The following is a 26,182-nucleotide window of genomic DNA, read 5'->3' on the forward strand; positions in this document are numbered from 1 at the left end:
AAATTAAATATCAATTAAAATAGGTATTAGTACATCAGAAATGTACACCATATATTATTGTTCCACAAACATCCCATACGGGACAAGGGAGACTTCTCTCATATTAAATATTGTTTAGAGGAAGTAGCGGGCATTTTGAAAGTACAAAATAAATATCCAACCAAATAAAAAAAATGTTAATTTTAGCGCACCTTTCAATAATTTTATTGAAAGTGTTAAGTGTTAAATAAGCAAATTTACGCTCAAATTTGTTGAAATTTTGTTGTTATTGTCGCGATTTATATGAATATATCGAAACATACTTGGGGCACGAAGAGTTTGTGGGACACTGTATCTCAAATGTTTCTGTTGTGTTCTGTGTTTTCTGCTATAGAGAAAAAAACAAATAAAACTGCATTTGAATTTTGGCTAGTCTTATTTGGTTTATGTCTGCGGAAGAATAATTTATCAAGAAAAATATAATTCTCATTACATAAAATAAATTATATTTTCTCTGTCAGACCCAGAATCAAAAGAAATATGTACAAGTATGGAAGCTATAACTGTGTCTTAAATAAATTTTGAAGACGTGTTTCTAAATGTAATACGATTGATATACGACACCGAATTTCAAAGCAGTCGAATTCAAATTATGATTTTTGTGTTTTTATATATCGTCACCTGAAATGCCCAAGACGTAACCCTCAAAGGGTTACGTTGAACGTTACGTCTTTGGGCATTTCATGTGACGATATGTATTTATCTGTAAGACGATTCGAAATCAAATTCATTCGAATTACTACCAAACTCCTGTTGTTGTAAAAAATATTTGTTCGATTGAAACCAAAAATAAATCAAATATTTTTCAATAAACGGATATTTGATTGTAGTTCGAACGAGTTTGTATTAGAGTTGTACAATCTAGTTCATTTAAAAGATCTAGTCCAATAGTTCAGCTCTATTTACTGATCTAGTTCATAGTTCAATATCCAGTTCAATCATTCGGATCCACTACCTTGATCCAAAACATAAACAAACACATCACATTACGAGGGCATCACATAACATAGACGACGGCGTCACTTTATGCATCATACGTTCTTTTCGATGAATCGTTCAATTGAACTAGTTCGTTCATGAACTATACAAATCTATTTTGTATTCGAATCGTGTTAGTAAAACAGGCCATTAATCGGGTGAAACACATATGGGAGCTATTCCTATATCTGAACCGATCTGAACCAACAATTTCGGACATGCTTCTGGTTTATATGTAGTAGGTGATACACAACATTTAAATTTCAAACTTTTAACTGTGATAAAGATTTCGATATGTATCTGAGATTTTAATTAATTTAAGTATTCAAGCTATATGACCTAAGAGATTCTATTATGTATGTATATATGAGAGATATGTATATAACTAAACCGATTTCATCCGATTTTTCCCGGATATCATTTTAAGGACATTACGACCATATGAATAAAACTTTAAAGGTCTACCTTTATTATTGGTCATTGAGAAAGCCACTTCAGATTCTCCAACAATATCCATTGATGTTTTTCAAGGTTTGATTTCTTTCTCAGAATTGACATATTATTGTAGTTATTTTCGTATTGCCTCGGCAACAGTGGGAAGTGGACTGCATTTGTATTTTCCCATTCCTAAACAATAGTAGAATTTTCACTTTTTTGCAAGTATCTGAAAAAAATATAGATGATGGATAAAAGGTCAAACTTTTATGAAAGGCAGTAAGAACGGCGTTACGTTCGGCCTAAATCACGATTAGTATTGAAATAAAATGGAAAGTACTAAGCTCATCCTTCCCGCCAAGGCTTATCCCTAGAAGTGAAGTGGAATATGCTGAACTAAAGAAAAACACTTTCTTTTAAACCAGGTTTAATTTGAATGAGACATCGATGTTTTTTACCAATTAAAAATTCCGAATACCATGTTACTTATCTTCATTCCATTTGGACGATGTGTGTACAATAAAGAGACACAAAATGCCCTCAGCCTGTGTGGATTGAAATACTTTTTTCCCCAAAAAAAGCTTGTGTATTTTGGGGGTTTTCAAAATTTTGGGCCTATGAACCGACAAAAATATGGATTGGATTAAAGCTCAAAAAATTGCGGGGGATATCGGTAGATAGAGCTTTTATACCATACAGGGTCACTAGGAAACCCCCGGCAAAAATATCCAAAGGATTCTTGAACGGACCCTTACCAAACAAAAATGTTGAACATTTAGGTGGCTGGTACCCCATGGAGTGGACCGATAAGGCCCAAATTTGAACATGAACTAAGTTTGGACAAAGTATTTCGATATTGGACTAAATCGGTTGCTCCGTTTGTGAGATATTGCGAATATTTTCGAACTTTTGTGTGGGAGGTACCGGTATTCGAACAAATATTACGATATCCAAAGTGTGGATGAGCGCAGTATTCGGTAAAAGCCACTAAATATGGTGCCTTTCGGACTGTTTTCTCAAGAAGTATGAACTTGCCCCAGAAAAAACTTCTACTGTCGTAATTGAGGCAGCGAATGCAAGTTGCGTCAAAAAAACAAAGTGATTCAAGAGCAATTCCTAAACTGAACTTTTCCGAAATTTTGTGTGGGAGGTACCCGAAGGAGTGGACCGAATGAGTCCATATTGGAACCTCATCTTAGTCTGGTAGAAATTTCACGATGTGCAAAGTATGATTCGAGAGCAGGTCTTAAAGTGAATTTATCCACAATTTTGTGTGGGAGGTGCCCGAAGGAGTTGAAAAATATAGTTTATATTCGAACCTGATCTATATCTGGTAGATATATTAGGATGTGTAAAGTATGGTCCAAATCGGCTATTCCCATCAAGAGTTATCGTGCGCACAAATTTTCCGAACTTTTTTGAACTTTTGTGGGGGAAGAACCGAAAGGAGTGGACCGATATAACCCATCTTCGAACTTAAACTAAGCTTGGACAAAATATATGTATATAATAATAATTGTTCCACAAACATCCCAGGCGGGACAATGAGTGCATCCCGATTCATATTAGCTCAATAATATGGGACCTACTGTTTATCGCCGAGTCCGAACGGCGTGTCTAAGACACCACTTGTAGAGAAGTTGTACAAGGCTGAATACTCAGAAAATGTCGCCAACATTACTGAGTTGTATTTTGCCACCGTTGAAAAGTTTTTGATGTTAACTGGCCGGGGAATCGAACCCACGACCTTCGGCGTGCAAGGCCGCTGTGCATACCATTGCACCACGGTGGCACCCATGGACAAAATATTACTAAAGCCAAATTTTGGACCGAATCGTTGATCCGTTCGAGAGTAATATTGAGTTCCAACCACTACACACGGTGTCATAGAGTTTTTTTTTTATCTTTCAGGCTATTTTCTCAGGAAGTATGGACTTGCCCCTGATGAAACCTGTACCGTCGTATGGGGGACAGTAAATACAAAGTTGCTATAACAAAAATCAAAGCGATTCGAGAGCAGATCCTAAACTGAACTTTTCCGACATTTTGTGTGGGTGGTACCCGAAGGAGTGGACCGATTAAGTCCATATTGGAACCTCATCTAAGTCTGGTAGAAATTTCACGATGTGCAAAGTATGAACCAAATCGGTTACTCCCTTCAAGAGTTATCGTGCGCAAAAATTTTCCGAACATTTTCGGACTTTTGTGGGGGAGGTTCCGGAAGGAGTGGACCGATATAACCCATCTTCGAACTTAAACTAAGTTTGGACAAAATATTACAAAAGCCAAATTTTGGATTAAATCGGCAGATCCGTTCGAGAGTTATCTTGCGCTCCAACCACTAAACACGGTGTCATAGGGTTTTTTGTAACTTTCAGGCTATTTTCTCAGGAAGTATGTACTTGCCCCTAATGAAACTTACAGCGTCGTATAGAGGACAGCGAATACAACTTGCGTAAACAAAAATCAAAGCGATTCGAGACCAGGTCCTAAACTGAACTTTTCCGAAATTTTGTGTGGGAGGTACCCGAAGGAGTGGACCGATTGAGTCCATATTGGAACCTCATCAAAGTTTGGTAGAAATTACACGATGTGCAAAGTATGGAACAAATAGATTATTCTCTACAACAGTTATTGTGCGCACAAGTTTTGCGACAATTTTTGAACATTTGTGGGGGAGGTACCTGAAGGAGTGGACCTATATGGCCCATCTTCGAACTTAAATCGAATCTGGACAAAATATTTCGATACCCAAAATTTTAAACGAATCGATTGATCCGTTCGAGAGTTATCGTGAGCACCAGCCTGCCAGACAGACCGACAGACGGACGGACGGACGGACATTGCTAGATCTTCTCAAAATTGTTTGAAACGGATATCGTACAAACATACTTGGGGTCAAAAGCCATTATTTCGATGAGGCACATTTTTGGTCGTATCAAAGTGTAAATACCCTCTTTAGCCTAAAGGCTGAAGGAATAACAAACCCCTCTAAAGTGACGAACCCCGCTAAAGTTTTAAGGACCATGATCTGCGAATCTACACCTGGATTTTCGGACTATTTTCAGAGAAGCTGCGGGTTACGCACGGGTGGTATACTTGCAGAGTACATGATTGATATTACTGCCATGATGTTGGTAAAAATGTTTGTAAAACATCTGCTCTCCAGCCTCTAACCGGTGAATGAAAAACTTGCCGGAATTCGCATAAAAGCTACATTTTTATACCCTCAGCCTTTAGGCTAGAAAGGGTATATGTATACACTTTCATACGGGCAAAATGTGCTTCATCGAAATAATGGTTTTAGACCCCAAGTATGTTTGGACGAAATGTGTTTCAGACAATTTGGAGTTGATTTAGCAATGTCCGTCCGTCTGTCTGTCTGGCTGGCTGGTTTCGATTCGATTTAAATTTTTGCTTTCGTAATATTTTGTCCAAGCTTAGTTTAAGTTCGAAAATGAGCTATATCGGTCCACTCCTTCCGGTACCTCCCCCACAAAAGTTCTAAAAAGTTCGGAAATTTTGTGGGCATGATAACACTTGAAGGGAAGCGATTTGGTCCATACTTTGCACATCGTGAAATTTCTACCAGACTTAGATGAGGTTCCAATATGGACTCAATCGGTCCACTACTTCAGGTACCTCCCACGCAAAATTTCGGATAAGTTCAGTATAGGAGCTGGACTCGCATCGCTTTGATTTTGGTTGTAGCAACTTGTATTCACGCCCCTCTATACGACGGTATAAGCTTTATCAGGGGCAAGTCCATACTTCCTGAGAAAATAACCGGAAAGGTGCAAAAGCCCCTATGACACCTTGTGTAGTGGTTGGAGCGCAAGAAAACTCTTGAACGGATCTGTCGATTCGGTCCAAAATTTGGCCTTCGTAATATTTTATCAAAACATAGTTTAAATTCGAAGATGAGCTATATCGGTCCACTCCTTCAGGTACCTCCCCCACAAAACTTAAAAAATGTTCGGAAAAATTTTGCGCACGATAACTCTTGAAGGGAGTGACCGATGTAATCTATACTTTGCACATCCTAATATATCTACCAGATATAGAGCAGGTTCGAATATGTACTATATTTGTCTACTCCTTCTGGTACCTCTCACACAAAATATCGGATAAGTTCACTTTAAGACCTGCTCTCGAATCACTTTGAGTTTTGTTGAAGCGATTGATACTGATTGCAGAGCAGCCTATATGCCGCATTATTCTCTTCGGTAGCAGCACGGCACTCCTGGTCACACCATGTACTCCTTGGTAGTGGCTTGCATGGAGTGGGCAATATTTTGCCACTGTGCTGATATGTTATCGCAACGAGTAGTGCTTTCATCAGGTAGTTGGGCTAACTGAGTGAAATATTACGCGGCTATCTGTTGTGTTTGCAGCTCACCGATGTAGCGCACGAGAGAGGTATCGGGAGAAAAGGAAAGAAGAAAGGCTTGTCCGCAGGAAAGAAAGGGGTGAAAAAATCGAGATGTAATGGAGCCAGAATGAAGTCCGAAAATTCTACCAAAGAGTAAAACATCAAACTGGTGGTTTTGGTACATTCTTGTGTAGCAGGGAAGTCTAGTAACAGATACAAATAGTGTGCTCCGATTATGAAAAGACAATTTTGCCAATTGATGGTATTGAATTTATACCGCCCAGCCGAGATGAGGAACAGACAGCTGTAAACTGGCTGAAGAATAATCGTTCTTACTGCGTTAAGTTCGGTCGGGCCGAACTGGTTATACCCTCCACCACGAGTTGTATTGAAGTAAAATGGAAAAAATAGTTTCCTTTCGTTTATGAAGAAGACAAATACCAATATTTCTCTAAGATAATGTGACTAAAACCTAAAAATACCAAAAATCAAGATGTATGCTTCTATGCGGGATATGGAAAGACGTTTCTTTAACTATACCACTATACTAATAATTCCTTTTTAGAATATTTTATAACTACATGGAGGACTAAATAACAAATTTCAGTAATTTCGATGGAATATTGACGCCACAACCTTCAATATACAGAAAATCGGGAGGTACCGTTCAATGGGGACTATATGAAGGCGTGGACCTGTACCGATAAATTGCTGTGGGAAAGTTTTATACCCCTAACGAAGACTAAATACCAAATTTCAGCCACTTCGATGGAATATTGAGGCCATAACCATCAAAAATACCGAAAATCTGGAGGTACCGTTCAATGGGGGCTTTATGAAGGCGTGGACCTGTACCGATACATTTCTGGGGGAAAGTTTTATACTCTCAACGAAGAGGTCATTTCAGCCATTTCGGAGGAATATTGAGGCTACAACCTTCAAAATACCGAAATTCTGGGGGAAAGTTTTATACCCCCAACGAAGATTAAGTACCAAATTTCAGTCAATTTGGTGTGATAATAAAGCTAAACCCTTAAAAATACCGAAAATCGGGTGGTACCGTTCTATGTGGGCTATATCAAAACGTGGACCGATATAGCCCATTTGCAATACTAAATATCCTAGGAGTAATAGAAACTTCTATACCAAATTACAAAGCTCTATCTTAACAAGTAAAAAAGTATCAGTCGGCTTTGCCGACAGAGATATACCCTCAGCCTGTGTAAATTGAAACAATTTTCCCCAAAATACGTATGTATTTAGGGCGTTTTAAAAATTTTGGGCGTTTGAACCGACAAAAATGTTGATTAGGATTAAAGATCAAAAGTTTTGCGGAATGGATCGACATTGGCCGTTATGGATATGGATCTCCAGCCAAAACATATGATGCCATAGGTGGTTTTTACACTGTTCGGGCTGTTTGCTCAAGAAGTATGGACTTGCCCCTAAAAAAAAACTTTTACCATCGTAATTGAGGCAGCGAATGCAAGTTGCTTCAACAAAAATCAAAGTGATTCGATATCAGGTCTTAAAGTGAACTTATCCGACATTTTGTGTGGGAGGTACCGGATAGATTGGACAAATATAGTCCATATTTGAACCTGATCTATATCTGGTAGATATATTAGGATGTGTAAAGTATATACCAATTCGGCCACTCCCTTCAAGAGTTTTTGAACTTTTGTGGGGGAGGTACCTGAAGGAGTGGACCGATATGGCTTATCTTCAAACTTAAACTATGTTTGGACAAAATATTACTTAGGCCAAATCTTGGACCGAATCGGAAGATCCGTTCGAGAGGTTTCTTGCGCTCCAACCACCTCACACGATGTCATAGGGGTTTTTTCAACTTTCAGGCTATTTTCTCAGGAAGTATGGACTTGCCCCTAATGAAACTTGTACCGTCGTATGGAGGGCAGTGAATACAAGTTGCTAAAACAAAAATCGAAGCGATTTGAGAGATGGCCCTAAACTGAACTTTTCCGAAATTTTGTGTGGGAGGTACCCGATGGAGTGGACCGATTGATTCCATATTGAAACCTTACTTAAGTCTGGTACACGTTTCACGATGGGCAAAGAATGGGCCAAATCCGTTACTCCCTTTAAGAGTTATCGTGCGCACAAATTTTCCGAACATTTTCGAACTTTTGTGGGGGAGGTACCGGAAGGAGTGGACCGATATAGCCCATGTTCGAACTTAAACTAAGTTTGGGTAAAATATTATGAAAGCCAAAATTTGAACCGAATCGGTTTATCCGTTCGAGAGTTATCGTGCGCTCCAGCCAGACAGACAGACAGACATTGCCCAATCGACTCCAAATTGTCTGAAACACATTTCGTCCAAACATACTTGGGGTCTAAAACCATTATTTCGATTAGGCACATTTTGCCCGTGTGAAAGTGTATATACCCTCGTTAGCATAAATGCTGAGGGTATAAAAAATTGCGAGATGTATCTTGATTTCAACAGACGGACGGACGGGCCGACAGACGGGCATGGTTATATCGACTTAGAATTTTACCCTGATCAAGAATATATAGTCACCTGAAATGCCCACAGACGTAACCCTCAAAGGGTCTCCGATGAATATGGCCATGTGGTACAAACGGAATGACAAATTATATTATGGTGGTGACTTACCGGCGGATCTCTTGAATATCTTGGTCTAGCATAAATAACTAGTACCAGACATTTGGAACGTGATCATTCTATGTCCCGTCCACACGAAAGGAGATAAGACTGTGTGGTCCAATTACAGGGACATAAATCTGCTCCCTATTGCATATAAAATAGTATCTGATATATTGTGTGAACGACTATAGTCTATCGTCAATGAAATAATTGGGCCATATCAGCGCGGCCTTAGACCTGACAACTCCACCTTTGACCAAGTATTTACCTGGAGACAAAATATGGAAAAGGTCGACACCTACCATCTTTTTGTCGTTTATAAAACGAGAAGACCTAATGGTCTTCTATGAAAAGAACTCATGAACTTCTATAAGAAAACCTAAGGATTCCATAAGAAGAAGATTAATAAGATCTAAAATGGCTTAATTTCTTCTATAAAAAGTTTTGATGACCTTTTATAAGAATACCTAAAGGTCCTCTATAAGAAGACCTTATGATCCTTATGAAATAAGATGTCTCTTATAAGGTGACCTAAATTCGTCTATTAGCTTACATAAATATCATCCATAAGAAAATCTAAAGGTCTGAAAAACAACAATTAATAGTCGCAAAGGCCAATGATCTTGAGTACAATTCAATGGTCTTGAATAAAAAGATTAAATTGTCTTACATGGTACTTTTAAGAAGACTTAATAGTTATCAATGAGAAGTGTTATTTGTATTCTTTAACAATATCTAATGATCGTCCAAACTAATTTTGTTGTATAAAAAGATCTAACAATATTCTATCCAAAAATCAATTGGTACTTTATTTACTATAATGAAGTCTCATAAAAGAGCCATTAGCCTCCCAACCTGCCACTAGTTTTTTTAGTTATGTATTTAGTAATATTTACTCACCTCCAGTTAGTTGATAATCCTTAACATAGGCCAAATTCAAACTTCAACTCCAAGACGTGGTAGCAAAGTATGATACGATCATGTGCGATGTAACGGTGATGCCTGGTCCATATAACGATTAAGTAATATCAGTACCGGACATTGAAAACCATATGCCACTAGCCTAAGTAGCATTCATCAGGAAGAAATTTGCAGGAGCATCCCATTGATTTTTACGTAATTTATTGTAACCATTTCAGCGGCAGTATTATGTGGACAACGATTAATTGTCACTTTTCCAATTTTTATAAAAACGACAACAATTAAAAAATAATTGAATCGTTTCAAGCTTCCATTTCAACATCACGGGTATTGGAACGTTTGATGGAGTAATATGATAATTGATCAGACTTTTGATGTTTCAGAATAAAAAGTCATCTTCTATGCCGATAAATTTAACATATTTATCATAGACACAATGTAATGTTACCAAGACAACCTACCTGGAATGCGCTGGCAGATGAATTTTCTATGTTTTGCTTGAAACTGGTACCAAATAATTCAAATGAAAATCTGGTTGTTTATGATGATGATTTTCTTCTGCGGGTATACACAATAGATTGCCGGAACATTCTAACATCAGAATGTCTGAAATGCACGTTTCTTTGGGACAGTTTTCTCCAAATGTTGCTACTTCATATAACATAACAGGAATATTTTATTAGAAGTACTGCGTCTTGGTATCCAGAGCCCAACTTTCAATGGCTCGTTTTCATTTCATTGTACACATACATATGTATGTATGTATGTAGCTGTAGCCTCTCTGACCATATCAGCATATTGTGGCCCGTTTATTCTTTAATCATATTGATTTTAACTAAAAATATTGTTAATAATGTTATATATTTATTTATTTAAATAATCCCGGAAAATTACCTCTCTTATCGAATCCCCGGGCAATACTTCCACGGATGGTGCCAACAGTATCGATCAATCCAGCAGAAATTTATCCAATATCTGAGAATTTGATAAAATATTAAATTTTCAATGACATCCAAATTGCTTTGGAAAATCCATACTTTTTATTTTCAATGAAAAGTTGTTAAAAACGAAAATTTCAAAATACAACTTTGAAACGTAGTGTAATAAATAAGGTACATGCATGGCACAATTACCCAGGTAGTGGTATCGTAAAATTTTGAATATGTTATGTCAACATTTTCTTTATTTATAAAGGGATTTGACTTTTCATATTCGAACAGCTGGTGTGATACCACTACCTTAGTAATTGTGCCATGGGTGCATGTATATTTTATATTTAAAATTTTATATTTTACATTTTATGAAGTTTTATTTGGAGTTTTTTTCGACCTTTCAAATGTATTTGTCAATTGATGAATTAATTCTTTATTTATAAAGATTTTATATGTTATATTATATATTTTATACTTTATATTTCATAATTTATATTTTATAATTTATATTTATATTTTATATTCTGTATCTTATATTTTTATACCTTATACCACAATGTGGAAAAGGGTATTATTTTTGGTAAAAATTCATGTAACACCGCGAAATATTCGTCGGAGACCCCCAATGTGGTATACCAATCTTCATATCTCGACGACATAAAGCGATTTTGAGATGTGTGTCCGTCCGTCTGTCCATTATAAATTGTAAACACGCTCCAGGCCGCAATTATGGACCGATCGTCACGAAATTTTGTATGGAGGTCCGGTTCAGATCAGAATAGATCCTTATTCTTATTGGTGATGATCGTGAAATATTTAGCGGGTGAAATGGACCAAAAACATAATATTTATCCAATTTTCTAGCGGCTCTGTAGGTCTCAGTAATAGCCCGATCAACGCGTAATTTTATACAAGGTAAGAGTATATCACAAAGAAGAAGCTTGCAATTTGAGATGGCGATCGGATAATATTTAGAGGGTTAAATGGACCAAAAGTTTTGTGTGAAAATTGGGAAAATTTTTAATATACAGCTTATATCTTAATTCCTGGAAGCGACATTCCGGACAAGTGAGATATACTTGAAAGTGGAACGCTTGACCTTTCAATTGATGCCAATTATGTTGCTGTGCATGATCAGATAACAGAGTTACAGCCTAATATATTCCGTTATTTGTTTGTAGTATATAAATAAACTCGCTAGAAGTCGCAATTATACATCAATAGTCACGAAATTTTGCACCGGGTAAGAGTATAGGTCGAAAAAGATGCCTCCAATTTTGAATGATGATCTGATATTCTTTAGCGGGTGAAATGGACCATTACTTTTGTATGAAAAATATAAAAATTTTATTTTGGTCGATATTTTAATTCCTTGAGGACATATATATTTCTCAAAGTAGCCTACATATGGAAAAAACTACTGACCTTTCCTCTGATGTAAATTGCAAGAAAGTGTTTGCTAGATAACGGGCCTACTGCCTAATATATAATGGGTTCTGTGTAGAGAACCACATTTTAACCCTTGCTACTTATTGTCTCTCCAAAAGCTTATGTAACACCACGAAATATTCGTCCTAGACCCCTTATTTGGTATGCCGAAATTCATATCTCGACGAGATAAAGCGATTTAGCGATGTGTGTCCGTCCATTAAAAATTGTAAACAAGCTTAAGGCCGCAATTATGGACCGATTGTAACGAGTAGAAATGATTAGTTTTTGGTGATGATCGTGAAATGTTCAAGGGATAAAATGGACCAAAAACAAAATTTTAACCAATTTTGTATCGGCTCTGTAGGTCAAAATAATAACCCGCAAAATTTTAAACAAAGTTTGAGTTTATGATGATGAAGAAGCGTACAAACCAACGTGAAGATCAGATGATACTTAGCGGGTTAAATGGACTGAAACTTTTGTGTGAAATTGGTAAAAATTTCAATAGTTTGTGTGAACTAAATATTCCTTTCCTGCTACAAAAATGTCTTTGTCATGCTAGATAACTTTTTGGTTTTGGTCATAAGTATTATACATTACATCTCTGATATTTGATAATTAAATTTTCACAATCATTGAAAAGAAGTTCCGTGGAGAGCGATTGTCCAGGGATAGTGGTATAGGGTATCCCATGGTCGGCTCCGTCCGACTATATGGCCCCTCTCTCTTCTCAAGCCTTTAACACCCGTTAAAGGTAGTGAGCTAACATGTGTTGGGTTTGGGCGCAGGGTTAGAAACCCTCCCCTAGAAAAAGCAACCTACTATGAAAAAACAAAAGAAAAGAAAAACAAATCCCTTCTAAAGTTGACGACCCCCGCAAACGTTTTAAGGACCATGATCTGCGAATCTGCACCTGGAATGTTCGCACACTTTATAGAGAAGGTGCAGTTTACGCATTGGCAGATGTACTTGAAAAGTACCAGGCCGACATTATTGCCATACAGGAAATACGATGGAACGGGAAAGGCGTCACAACAACACCTAAATGTGACGCACAGTATTATAGCTGCCATGACATAAAGCATGAGTTTGGTTGCGGATTTGTAGTTGGTCGGAGGTTAAAACACCTGGTCTCCAGCTTCACAACCGTGAATAAAAGACTTGCTACAATTCGAATAAAAGCAAAATTCTTCAACATCAGCTTTATTTGCGCTCATGCTCCCACTGAAGACAAAGACGAACAGACCAAAGATATATTTTATGACCGTTGTCCTGCCCATGATATTAAAATCATTCTAGGCGATTTTAATGCCAAAACTGGAAAGGAGAATAACTCTGGCCCAATGCGTCCATAGAGATCGGGTCAGCTGTCGACGTTGGTTCCTATAATTTTGAGGTAGTAAAATACTTCGTATACCTTGGCACCGCCGTAAACACAACAAACGACATCAGTTGTGAAATAAAAAGAAGAATTCTATTGGCCAACAGATGCTACTTTGGCTTAAGTAAGCACTTCAAAAACAAAGCCACAACTCGTCAAACCAAAATAACGCTTTACAAAACACTGATACTACCCGTGCTGATTTGTGGTTCCGAAGCCTCGGTACTTGCGCAAGGAGGTAAGGCAGTGCTTGGCGTGTTTGGGAAAAAATTCTTCGAAAGATCTACCGATATGCGTTGACGGTGAATATCGACGTCGTACGAACCACGAGCTGTATATGCTTTACAACGACATCAATATAGTTAAACGTATCGAGATGCAGCTATTGCGTTGGCTAGGCCATATAATAAGAATGAGCGATGATGAACACGCTAAAAAAGCGTATAAATTCGAGCCACATTGCGGAGCACGCAGAATTGGCAGGCCAAAGAATAGATGGTACAAACAAGTGGATGAAGAGAGGACAAGGCGCGGTATTCCCGAAAGAGAGGCACTAATTAGAGAGAATTGGAGATATTTTCTTAGTTCGGTCTATGGAACAAATATTCTGTAATGGGCCAGCTAAGTAAATAAGATTTTCTAGTCCCATTTTCGTGAAAACCTAACAAGGAACCAGAAAATACATATGACCTGAACTTCTATATGTCAAAAATTGTAAAACGTAGGAACGAATCATAAAGAATAGAGAATATTCACAGCTACAACATTTTCTTTAGCCCTATTTCGATAGAACTTGCCGTTTTCAAGCAAAATCGAAAAATCCCAAAAACACTTAAAATGTGAACTTTGAGAGCGAAAAAAAAACTTCCCAGGAGTAAGCTCCTTTCATTTAAATTTAGTTCAGGTGAACCGTTTCCCCATTAGTTTTTCTTTTGCTTTCATTTCCATTATATCGTTCTTGTTTCGTTTTTTGAACAATTAAAACATAAAACTATTTACTTTTGGAAACTAAAACAATGGAAAACAAATTTTATCACATTTCCCACACCAACAATACAATGTTTGCATAAACTTTTGAATATGTAGCTCGCTACGAATATTTAGATATTTCGGATAACAGAACAAAATTGGTGGCATATCCCAGCTGAGCTGGCCATGACGACTACACTAACTTTTTCGCTAGTTTTCGATTGAGTGTCGGGTATTTACAAACTGAGTGCATACTGTCAATAGTTTCAAATATATTTCCTCATAGTTTTTTTTTTATAATACTTTCGATGAAACTTTATTGACACAGTTGTTGGGTGGTTTGTTGGTTGGAAACTGTTGACACTTTTAATTAAAAAAATCTCTCGAAAAATATGTTGAAAATGTGTGCACAATTCATGGGGTTTTCTAGATTCTAGATGTAAAAAACCTATGTAGGTCAAGGTTATATTGGTTATATTATTTATTTTGTGGTTAAGGGTTAATTGAAAAAACATTAAATAAAAAATGGGAAATAACGCCAATTTTTCAAACTAATAAATTAAAGTTGTTAAAAAAAAAAAACATTAAAACAACGATTATGGGATTAAGCCTAGCTATTTTGAAAAGGAAAACATTAACTGAGTATTCGAAGAACAGTGCTGAATACAATTTCACTGTCAGTTTAAAATGCAATGTAATGGTTAAATTCACAAATTATTTTAATATATCTTTGATGCTTAATATATAGCTTGCATAACACCTTAGCCAATTTTTTCTTTTATTTATCTTGAAACGAATTATTAATGAATTGCTGTGAGAAATTCGGGAAATTTCTCGCTACATGCTTATGTTTACTTCGGTATTTTCGAACAGATTCTACTGGTAATTTTATTATGTGCAATTAAGGAAACTCTTTTATTTTATAATTAAAAATCTCAGACATAATCTCCTCTCTATTTACTTTCATTGTTTCCGTTTCTGAAGCCATTTTATTTTAAATTTTATTGTTTATTTATTTCACGATTCCTATGTAATTGCAAAAGTACCAGTGGAGTTCACGCTGAAATTGTTTACAAGGACAACAGACAACAATCAATTTTACAGTACATTAAACAACAGCTGTAAAACCGATGGTAATCACAAAAACAACGAAATTTTGGAATTTTTTCCTGTGAAAAATAAAATGTCGCTGACATTGTTGTAAGAAGAAACCAAGTAAGAGTCCATGTGATAGCCTACAAAATACTTATCGATATGAGGTTTTGTGAATTTAAATTACTTGGTTGGGATGTACAAACACATTCAACTCGTTTTGATATTAAGATTATTCTGGTATTCTTTTTATAGGAGAAAGGTCTTCCGTGTGCAGGGAAAATGTAAATGGTATTCTGCCTAAAGAAGACCTGTAAAAGGTATTCTACAGCAGGCCAGACTACAGAAGATTTTTAAAAATTCGTCGGTATATAGAATATCCGTTAAAGGTCTTCCGTCCATAAAAGGACTAGCTCCTTCATCCATCTTCTGTCCGTGGAGACCTGTAAAAGGTCTTCAATTTTTAGTAGACCTGTAACTGGCTTTTTGTTAATGGAATACCAGTAACAGGTTGTCGGTTAATGGTAAAGGTAAAAGTAAAAGGTCTTCTGTCCATAGAAAACCTGTAAAAGGTCTTCTGCCTATAGAAGATGAGTAAAAGGTCTGCCGTCTATATAAGCCCTGTAACAGGTCCTCTGGCTACAAATGCATGTTAAAGGTTTCTCTCTATAGAAGACATGTTAAAGATATTCTACTTTTAAAAGACCAGTAAAATGTCTGCTCTCTATAGACGACTGGTAGAGGATGTGTAAAATGTCTTTCGTCTAACGAAGACTTGCAATAGGTGTTCTGTCTTTAGAAAAAATTATTTGTGAAGCAAATGCGATCGTCTGAATGATTACTTTATTGGTTTTTTTTTACATTCTTCACCACATGTACAGCGGATATGAAGCTTTCGCTTAATGAGCATGAAAATAATGAAATGAAAACATAATGAAAAAAGTAAGAAAAGTCTATAGTCGGACGGAGCCGACCATGGGATACCCTATACCACTATCCCTGGATAATCGCTCTCCACGGAACTTCTTTTCAATGATTGTGCAAATTTAATTATCAAATATCAGAGATGTAATTTATAATATTTATGACCAAAACCAAAAAGTTATCTAGCATGACAAAAACATTTTTGTAGCAGGAAAGGAAAATTTAGGTCACACGAGCTAAAATGTAATGAAACCCACTTATGTAGTACTACTACTTCCGTTGTTTAACCGCTACGTTATTGAAATTTTTACCAATTTCACACAAAAGTTTCAGTCCATTTAACCCGCTAAGTATTATCTGATCTTCACGTTGGTTTGCACGCTTCTTCTTCATCATAAACTCAAACATTGTTTAAAATTTTGCGGGTTATTATTTTGACCTACAGAGCCGCTACAAAATTGGTTAAAATTTTGTTTTTGGCCCATTTCATCCCCTGAACATTTCACGGTCATCACCAAAAACTAATTATTTCTATTCTGGCCCGAACCCAACCTCCTTAAAAAATTCGTTACAATCGGTCCATAATTGCGGTCTTAAGCTTTTTTACATTTTTTAATGGACGGACACAAATCGCTAACTCGCTTTATCTCGTCGATATATGAATTTTGGCATACCAAATAAGGGGTCTAGGACGAATATTTCGTGGTGTTAAATAAACTTTTGGAGAGACAATATGTAACATGGGATAAAAATGTGGTTCTCTACACAGAACCCATTATATATTAGGCAGTAGGCCCGTTATCTAGCAAACACTTTATTGCAATTTACATCAGAGGAAAGTTCAGTAGTTTTTTCCCATATGTAGGCTACTTTGCGAAATATATACATATGTGCTCAAGGAATTAAAATATTGACCAAAAATAAAATTAGGAGGGTTGGCGTTTTTTGTTTGGGATGACGACTTCTATTTTGTTTTTCAAAATAGTCAGGCTTAATCCCATAGTTGTTGTTTTAATATTTTATTAAAACAACTTTAATTTATTAGTGGGGAAAAATTGGCGATGTTTACCAAGGGGTAAGGCAGGGAATACTATAGTTTCAGATCTCGCCACAGATCTTCATCAGTTCCCTTATTTCTTGTTTTTCAACAAGAAACTTTTTATACACTCTGATCGAGAATTTCTTTGGCACTACCTAAACTCTAGCAACTTCACTTGCAAACAAATCCAAATTTTTCCCACTGCTATGCGTTCGTCGATTCTCGACGAAAAAGCACATAACTAATTTGTTGGTATTGCATACTACAGCAATAAACAACATTTTGACGGTGCCCGGTCTCACAATTAGCAGTGGGAAAAATTTGGATTTGTTTGCAAGTGAAGTTGCTAGAGTTTAGGTAGTGCCAAAGAAATTCTCGATCAGAGTGTTTCTTTGCGCACGTATCTATTTGAGCTAGCAATTGACACTTGGGTATACAAAGTTTCTTGTTGAAAAACAAGAAATAAGGGAACTGATGAAGATCTGTGGCGAGATCTGAAACTATAGTATTCCCTGCCTTACCCCTTGGTAAACATCGCCAATTTTTTCCCACTAATAAATTAAAGTTGTTTTAATAAAATATTAAAACAACAACTATGGGATTAAGCCTGACTATTTTGAAAAACAAAAATAAAATTTTTATATTTTTCATACAAAAGTAATGGTCCATTTCACACGCTAAATAATATCAGATCATCATTCAAAATTGTAGGCATCTTTTTCGACCTATACTCTTACCCGGTGCAAAATTTCATGACTATTGATGTATAATTGCGACTTCTAGCGAGTTTATTATTACACTACAAACAAATAACGGAATATATTAGGCTGTAACTCTGTTATCTGATCATGCACACCAACATAATTGGCATCAATTGAAAGGTTAAGCGTTCCACTTTCAAGTATATCTCACTTGTCCGGAATGTCACTTCCAGGAATTAAGATATAAGCTGTATATTAAAAATTTTCACAATTTTCACACAAAAGTTTTGGTCCATTTAACCCTCTAAATATTATCCTATCGCCATCTCAAATTGCAAGCTTCTCCTTTGTGATATTCTCTTACCTTATTTAAAATTACGAGATGATCGGGCTATTATTGAGACCTACAGAGCCGCTCGAAAATTGGATAAATATTATGTTTTTGGTCCATTTCACTAATAAGAATATGGATCTATTCTGATCTGAACCCGACCTCCATACAAAATTTCGTGACGATCGGTCCATAATTGCGCCCTGGAGCGTGTTTACAATTTATAATGGACAGACGGACGGACGGACACACATCTCAAAATCGCTTTATCTCGTCGAGATATGAAGATTGGTATACCACATTGGGGGTCTCCGACGAATATTTCGCGGTGTTAGATGAATTTTTACCAAAACAAACTTATAATACCCTTTTCCACATTGTGGTATAGGGTATAATAATAAAAATAAAAAATTGAAGTAATATCTGATGAAAATCATACAATACTTCAATATGATCGTTAGTATCCGGATTCCGGACTTGAAATTAAGGAGACGATAACGCGAATTGGTGCAAAATAAAACATGCATATTTATATAAAAAATTGTATGATACAATCCTGAAAACTGCGTTAACTTGCTTCCTCATAAAATTGTCCACACATACCGGAACTATTTACAGTGAGTCAATTAAGTATTTTGCCTCTTTAGAAAATTGAAAAAATTTCAATAAATTCGTTTGAAACCATCAAATTAGTGGTCAAAAAGTCGAATATATATGTGTAGTATGTTTGTGGATAGTTTAGTATCCAATATCTTCAAGAAACGCTGCGAAAGGCTTAATGGTCTTCTAGATATTGGCAAAAAACTATAATAACAAAAAATATTTTACCTCAAAAAAGTATTTTGCCTTTTACATATTTTTTGAGAAAAATACATTTTTGTTACACGCTAAAGATTTTTATAGTAACCTTTGCAGATTATCACATTATACAACTGTTTCGGCACCAGTTCCACCACCTTGCGACATATTTTCCCGGTTATTTTCTCCAATTTTCCTACATTAATTTCTTTGACAATATGTTTTATTAATTTTGGTCAATACCGACATTAATCTCTAAGAAAATCAGTGAAAAATGATTCGACGCTACATTCAAATCCTAACAGAAGCGTACAAAATAAATAAAAAGCTAAGATGCATCGCAAATAGTGAAAGAAATTACAGTTTGGAACTATGAAAACCAAGAACAGAGGCAAAAAATTATTTAAAAAATCGCGAATATCCTTCCTGACAGCTTCCAAAAATTAATCGTGTCTTCAATATCAATCTCGTAACCAATGTCTTGGATGAAGTGTCCACAAGGTTCCAAAATCCAGAGATATTGATGGTTGTGTAGCAAATAAAACATTAGAAAATAATTGGAAAATATAGGGAAACAATCATCCTTTGCCAAGACCTCTGAAGTTATAAAATTGGATTTTAAAAATGGCGCGGTTTAGTGGCGAAGGTATTTAAATATATTTGCATCGGTTGACCCTCACATGTTTTGGGAAATTATCAATAAAGAGTGATCTATTTTGTTTTATTTATTAAAAAATAATATGGTTTTTTCTTGCCATAATACCGTCAATATCTTTGGATTTTGGAACCTTGCGGACACTTCATCCAAGACATTGGTTCCGAGATTGATATTGAAGACACAACTGCCGAAACAGTTGTATAATGTGATAATCTCCAAAGGTTACTATAAAAATCTTTAGCGTGTAACAAAAATGTATTTTTCTCAAAAAATATGTAAAAGGCAAAATACTTTTTTGAGGTAAAATATTTTGTGTTGTTATAGATTTTTGCCAATATCTAGAAGACCATTAAGCCTTTCGCAGCGATTCTTGCATATATTGGATACTAAAATATCCACAAACATACTACATACAAATATGCGACTTTCTGACCACTAATTTGATGGTTTCAAACGAATTTATTTATATTTTTTCAATTTTTTAAAGAATCAAAATACTTAATTGACTCACTGTATGTAACTCGCAAAGGCGTCATCCTCCTGAACTGTATGTTAAAAACAAACAAAATTTTGCGGAATCTAAATACATACATTTGTATGTATATTAATACACGTTTAGTAATAGTGCCCCCTGATTAATTTTATCCATTACGTGCCCAATTAATATTTTCACAATACGCAAATTCAGGAGAAGTACCATAAAAAGTGGAAGGATACTTACGGCCGAGCCAAATGTTCGTTTTGCTTCAGAAGCCACCGATCCATCCATATTCTGTTTACAAACTGATGCCGATCGATAAAACATTCGTAAAATGTCGAAATCACTGACTTGCCGATTAGAACGTAAAATCGCGAATTCAGAAAAAAAAAACAATTAAATTTCAATATTTTAACAAAGTTCAATAAAAAAAAAAATTAAAAAATACCGATATGTATGTATCTCTTTGACAAATAAAACAAAGCACACATACACAGTTCATATTTATATTACCCTGCGTTTACACACGACAGGACAGTTTAGTCTGTGTGGCGTAGGCGTCCAGGCTACTGCAAAAACAGTTGTACAATTATGAATGAAAATCGTCGCTTTCTTTTTGTTTTCCGTTCACATATTTTGCTTTTGTTCATGTCCTTTTGTTTTCAACACATTTCAATTATTATCTCACTTATTTTTACAGAAATGTCAAAAATTTGTTAACCCGACTGTATGTGAAAAAATGATGGGCAGCTGGCAGACAGACGACAAATGTATGTATGTGTTAGTAAATCAGAGTTGTATTTTAAGACAAATTGTCTGGTGTAAACTTTAAAAATATTCTTTTAAAATCCACGTTCTTGTAAATATCCTTTGAATATATTTTTTTAAAACCCACGTTCGTTTAAAAATCCTTTCAACATATTTTTTTTTTTTAAATCCACGTTTAAGTGCCACAAGGCCTTACCTTACAAATAATCTTTTAAAAGTCAACGTTTGTGTGCCTGATTGTGCTTTAAAAATATTCCATACACATAATGCTAGTCCTTAAAAAATATTCTTTAAAAATCCACGTTTATGTGTCTGCAAGTCCTTGAAAAATTTTCTTTAAAAATCCAATTTTATGTGTCTGTTCTTAAAAAAATCCACGTTTATGTGCGGATGCTATTTTATAAATATTCGTTTTAAAAATCCGGCTAAAGTAAAAGTTGTAGATTTAACAATTGTCTACAAGAGTGGTCGTTCTGATTTAAAAAAAAAAAAACTTACCAATTTCGAGATATCGCAATTTATAGGTCAAATTAAAAATTAGCCGCTTAAGTACATTATGAGGCGAACCGGTTAAAATAACCACACTATGTGTTAGGTATTTCCGTAAGCTTTCAAATGATATCCACTTTGTAGTAATTGTGTCTTATAACCGGCGAACCGGATCCGTCGCCCACAAAAATTAATTTTTTCCGTAATCAGCGCAACAAACCCTACCTTCGGATAAAACTTCAAAAAAAAAAAAAAAAAAAATAAAAAATCAGAGAGTTTTCGTTGGGGTCGTTCCCTTTGGGCTTTCGATTACACATGTGTGTTAAACGGGCTATTTTCTTATAACATGACTCTAACATGGAATAACTCTATTATACAAGCTCCTATTTTGTTGGAATTTTTTAAAAGATAGTTAGAATTTCGCTCATCAAGGAAACATATATTTTTGGGAGCCAGACCCGGTTATTTCGGGTATTTTAGCCGGTTCTTCTGAATATGTGCATATCTCCTTTATATGCGCATAAAAATTTTGTTTTTCAGAACAGCTATATCTCAAGAATTCTTCCTTCAAGGAATTAATATAAAGACCAAACTTGTCTGTCTACAATATTTACTTTAGTCACTTTTTGATTAGATCAACCGTTTTCAAAAAATAAATCCGAAAACTTAAAAAACCTTGTAAATTTTACCTTTTACCACGAATAAATTTTTTTTTGCACACATCGGATCGATGGGGATTTTTAGGACGTTGCTTCTAAAGGCAAACCCTAGCTCTCCACCACAATTCAGCTTTGTGGAATTTTTTGCTATTTCAATGTCTATTTTGACTGGGCTTTTAAAACTATTCTTTTAAAAATGCAAGTCCTTTAATTTAAATAAATTTTATTTAAAAATGTTTCCCTCCTAAATATTCACCATAAATATTCATAAGAAACAATAAATTAAATTTTTATAGTACATTCATACTTGCTTGTACTTGGCCGTTATAACGACTCTCAGCAGTCAAGGTCAAAACAAAAACTAAATTGCGTTTTACTTGAGAGGAAATTCTGCAATGCACCACTTTTGTCTTTGTTGAAGTTTTGTTGTTGTCTGGTTTCGCCAGATGTGTTGTTGTTTATAAAAGGTCAACACATACCTAGAATTATTTGGCGTATATGGTGACCTCAATGTGGTACTTCTGCAATATTCCATGCCAAAACGAGAGAGAATGGAATGTCTGTAGAAAAAAAATTATAAAAGGCAAATGATTGCGTGGTTTGTATTTCTTTTCTAACTTCGGCAGCGTATTTGACAATTGTCATCTAAGTAAATAAATAAGAATTACTGTCAAAAATCAAAAAAAGAGTTATGAATTTTTTCAATAGACTGAGTAGATCACCATATTTGTGTATAAAATCAATGAGGTAATAGGCGAATTTTCATATAGTTGTGTAGGTAATGATTGCGTTGGGATATATTCCAAATATTGTTCTCAATGCTATCTCATTGTAATATACATACGTTTTTTAATAGTTCAAAATCTTTAATTTCCCTTGCACAACCATTTATAACACTACTGATGTCAATACCAGAAGTCAAATATGATTAAGGGTCAACAATGTAATTTGTATTTTCACAACAAAATATGTAGTCGCATATGTTGATGTTCATGCTGCTATAGTTTATATCTTGAAGTTTTTGCAAGTGCTCCGTTCTTCCATGGTCCTACTTATCTTAACTATAAGACGAGCCATCGTTTCCTTTGGCATAAAAGCATACAAGTCATTGACTTTATTTTGGACGTTATACAGATGGCAATTCGAAGTTCATTCTCGCTGGTAATGACTATGCGACTACACGGTCAGCATATTTTGTTAAACTTTTTACGTCAAACATCCGGGACAAGAGTAAAAACGTGACAAGAGTGTTGATTTAAGCATTTTTTAGGCTTTCAATGTTATTTCATTAAGCCAATAAACAAGCAAATGACTTTAAATAAACGGAACTTGGAAAATATACAACAGTTAAATTTCTACATTTGTTTGTCGGGAACATTCTTAAAAACATCTACAATTATTTCTCATGTATTATCTTTAAAACATTCACATATACTTTTCTAAAAATCCATGTTTATTTGTCAGATAATCGTTAAAAAATTCTTAAAAAAATCAATGTTTATTTGTCAGATGGTCGCTGAAGAAATATTCTTTAAAAATCCACTTTTATAAAAAATCTAAGTTTACTGCTCCTAAAACATCCATGCCTCTTAGTATATTTGAATACATTATTTTAGAATTCATTTCGCGTGCTACTTACATATTTATGTATGTGCGATAGCTACAGTTCATAAGGCAACATTTATCATAACACTATGTTACAAGAATGCCAACAGCCAAAAGAAACTACTCTCAACACATGTAACATAGCGCGATAGTATATTTCTGACTACAAAAGCTATTACAAGCATAACATGTATAATTTTCATTCATGGTCTGGTGTCATGAATGAAAAGGATGGAATTTTGAACTTTGATGTTAATGGAATATACTAAATTTTTTTAAGTGAACATTTATAATTCTATTCGTGCTTCATATACTATAAATATAATTATATTAGGTATATTGTCCATTGGGTATTATATCATGTCGAAAGCCAGTATCACAGTGAGGAGTATGTTGTAATTCAACACCTATTGAAACGATAGTTAATACCCTCCTTTATAGACAAAATAAAGCAAGCTATTTAATAAAATTATTGACCTGAACTCAGGAAACAAATTCACATTACACACTACATGTGAGTGAGGGAATAGGTAACAAAGAATACAATTGCTAAAAATAAGAAATCGAACATCATCGCTTCAACCTTCAGACTACCTGCTTATTTGTTGCCATCTCATGATATTGTAAACAGCAGCACAATGGATTTCAAGACTACTATGTCTGTTTTATTTGTTCAACGATTTGCAAAGAAGGCATTGCAGTCTAATGAAACTTAAGTGAATTTATTGTGTAGAAACAAAGTAAACACGAACAAGTTTGAATTGATCCCAACTATACAAACTGAAGAACTACTCCAACAAACAAAAGAAAACATTCTCTTTTCATAGCCAATGGCAATTAACAAATGAAGATGTAGTAGGAAAGATTACACTAAAAGTTGTTTTAAAACAGTTACAAATAAACAAATCGAACAACAGTAACATTAGGAATGTGGTTCACAACATATATCCTTAAGGTAGTTATATAAAGAACAAATAAAAGATAGCGTTTAATGTGGAAGAATATTTTCTAAGGTCTATCGTAGGAAAAGAAATAGATTTTCAAATAAACTTTGTTAAGGACCAATAAAAGTCAGACAAATAAACGTTGAATTTTTAACAAATATTTTTAACGAACATCAATAAACGTGGATTTTTTAAAGAATATTTTTAAACGACCATCAATTAAACGAACGTGGATTTCTAAAATAATATTTTTAAACGACCATCAATTAAACTAACGTGGATTTTTAAATTTTTTTAACGACCAACAGCATAACGTTTTTGAATTATAAAAAAAATATTTTTCAAACACCATTAGACAAATAAATATAGATTTTTTAAAGAATATTCTTCAAGGACAATTAGACAAATAAACGCAGATTTTTTAAGAAATAGTTTTCAAAGGGCCATCAGAAAAATAAAAGTAGATTTTTAAAAAAAAAAAATTTCAAATAGACCTAGATTTTCTAAGGCATATTTTTCAACGACCATCAGAAAAATAAACGTATTTTCAACGACCATCAATAAACGTAGATTATTTAAAGAATATCTTTAAGGAACATCATAAAGAAAAAATTTCATAAGAAATTAGACAATTAGAAATGTTTTAAGAATATTTTTCAAGGACACTTAGGCTAATAAACGTGGTTTTTTTAATGACTATTTGTCGAGGACAAGGGAGACTTCTCTCATATCAATGAGTGCACGTCGAATCATATTGGCTTAATGATATGGGAACTACTTTTTATCGCCGAGTCCGAACGGCGTGTCTTATGACACCACTTAGAGAAGTTTTTCATGGCTGAAATACTCAGGAAATGTCGCCAGCATTACTGAGGGGGATTTTGCCACCGTTGTAAATTTGATGTTTCTTGGCCTGGTATTCGAACCGCAGACCTTCTGAGTGCAAGGCGGACGTGTTAACCATTGCACCACGGTGGCCCCAAAGTCTCCCTTGTCCCTTCGGGGATGTTGTGGGAACATATGTATGTATTTTTCTAGGGCAATTTTACATATAAAAGTCCTTTTCAAGGACAATTAGACAAATAAACGTGGATTTTTAAGAATATTTTTCTAGGACAATTAGGCATATAAACATGGATTTTTTTAAAGAATATCTGTAAAGGAACACCATTCAAATAAAATGAGTTTTTAAAGAGAAATTTGCAAGGGAAATTAGACAAATAAACTTGATTTTTTTAAAGAATATTTTTCAAGGACAATTAGACAAATAAACTAGGATTTTTTAAATAACATTTTTCAAGGGGAGTTGTACATATAAAAGTGTTTTTTTTAAAGAATGTTTTTCAAGGACAATTAGACAAATAAACGTGGATTTTTTTTTCAAATCAGGAGGTTTTTCTTTGTAAATTGCATAAATTATATGTTTAATTGTCATAGTTGATATCCGTGTTTCTTATTCCCTTCCTTACTTTTCTAGCAAGACCGTAATTCAAAATTGTCCACAAACATACATCTTAATGCCATCAAACAGAAAGCAAATATAAAGCACGATGGAGAAAAGTAGGCTACTTAACTTTGCACATAATCTTTAGGCTATATTTTCGTT

At 34.8% G+C, this 26,182-nt stretch overlaps 1 long non-coding RNA gene across 1 annotated transcript; it reads right to left on the minus strand.

The window, feature by feature from the left end:
• Positions 1-229: 229 nt before the first annotated feature.
• Positions 230-20,582, minus strand: LOC141395288 (uncharacterized). The gene is made up of 5 exons (XR_012410584.1): positions 20,355-20,582; positions 10,272-10,352; positions 9,839-10,212; positions 9,357-9,776; positions 230-1,681 (listed from the first exon to the last, which is right to left on the minus strand). It is a non-coding gene; the product is annotated as an uncharacterized lncRNA (long non-coding RNA).
• Between the last annotated feature and the right edge of the window lie 5,600 nt (positions 20,583-26,182).

Source organism: Musca autumnalis, unplaced genomic scaffold, assembly GCF_047663935.1.
Source record: "Musca autumnalis isolate F117 unplaced genomic scaffold, ASM4766393v1 scaffold_2, whole genome shotgun sequence".
In the NCBI taxonomy this organism is placed as follows: domain Eukaryota; kingdom Metazoa; phylum Arthropoda; class Insecta; order Diptera; family Muscidae; genus Musca; species Musca autumnalis.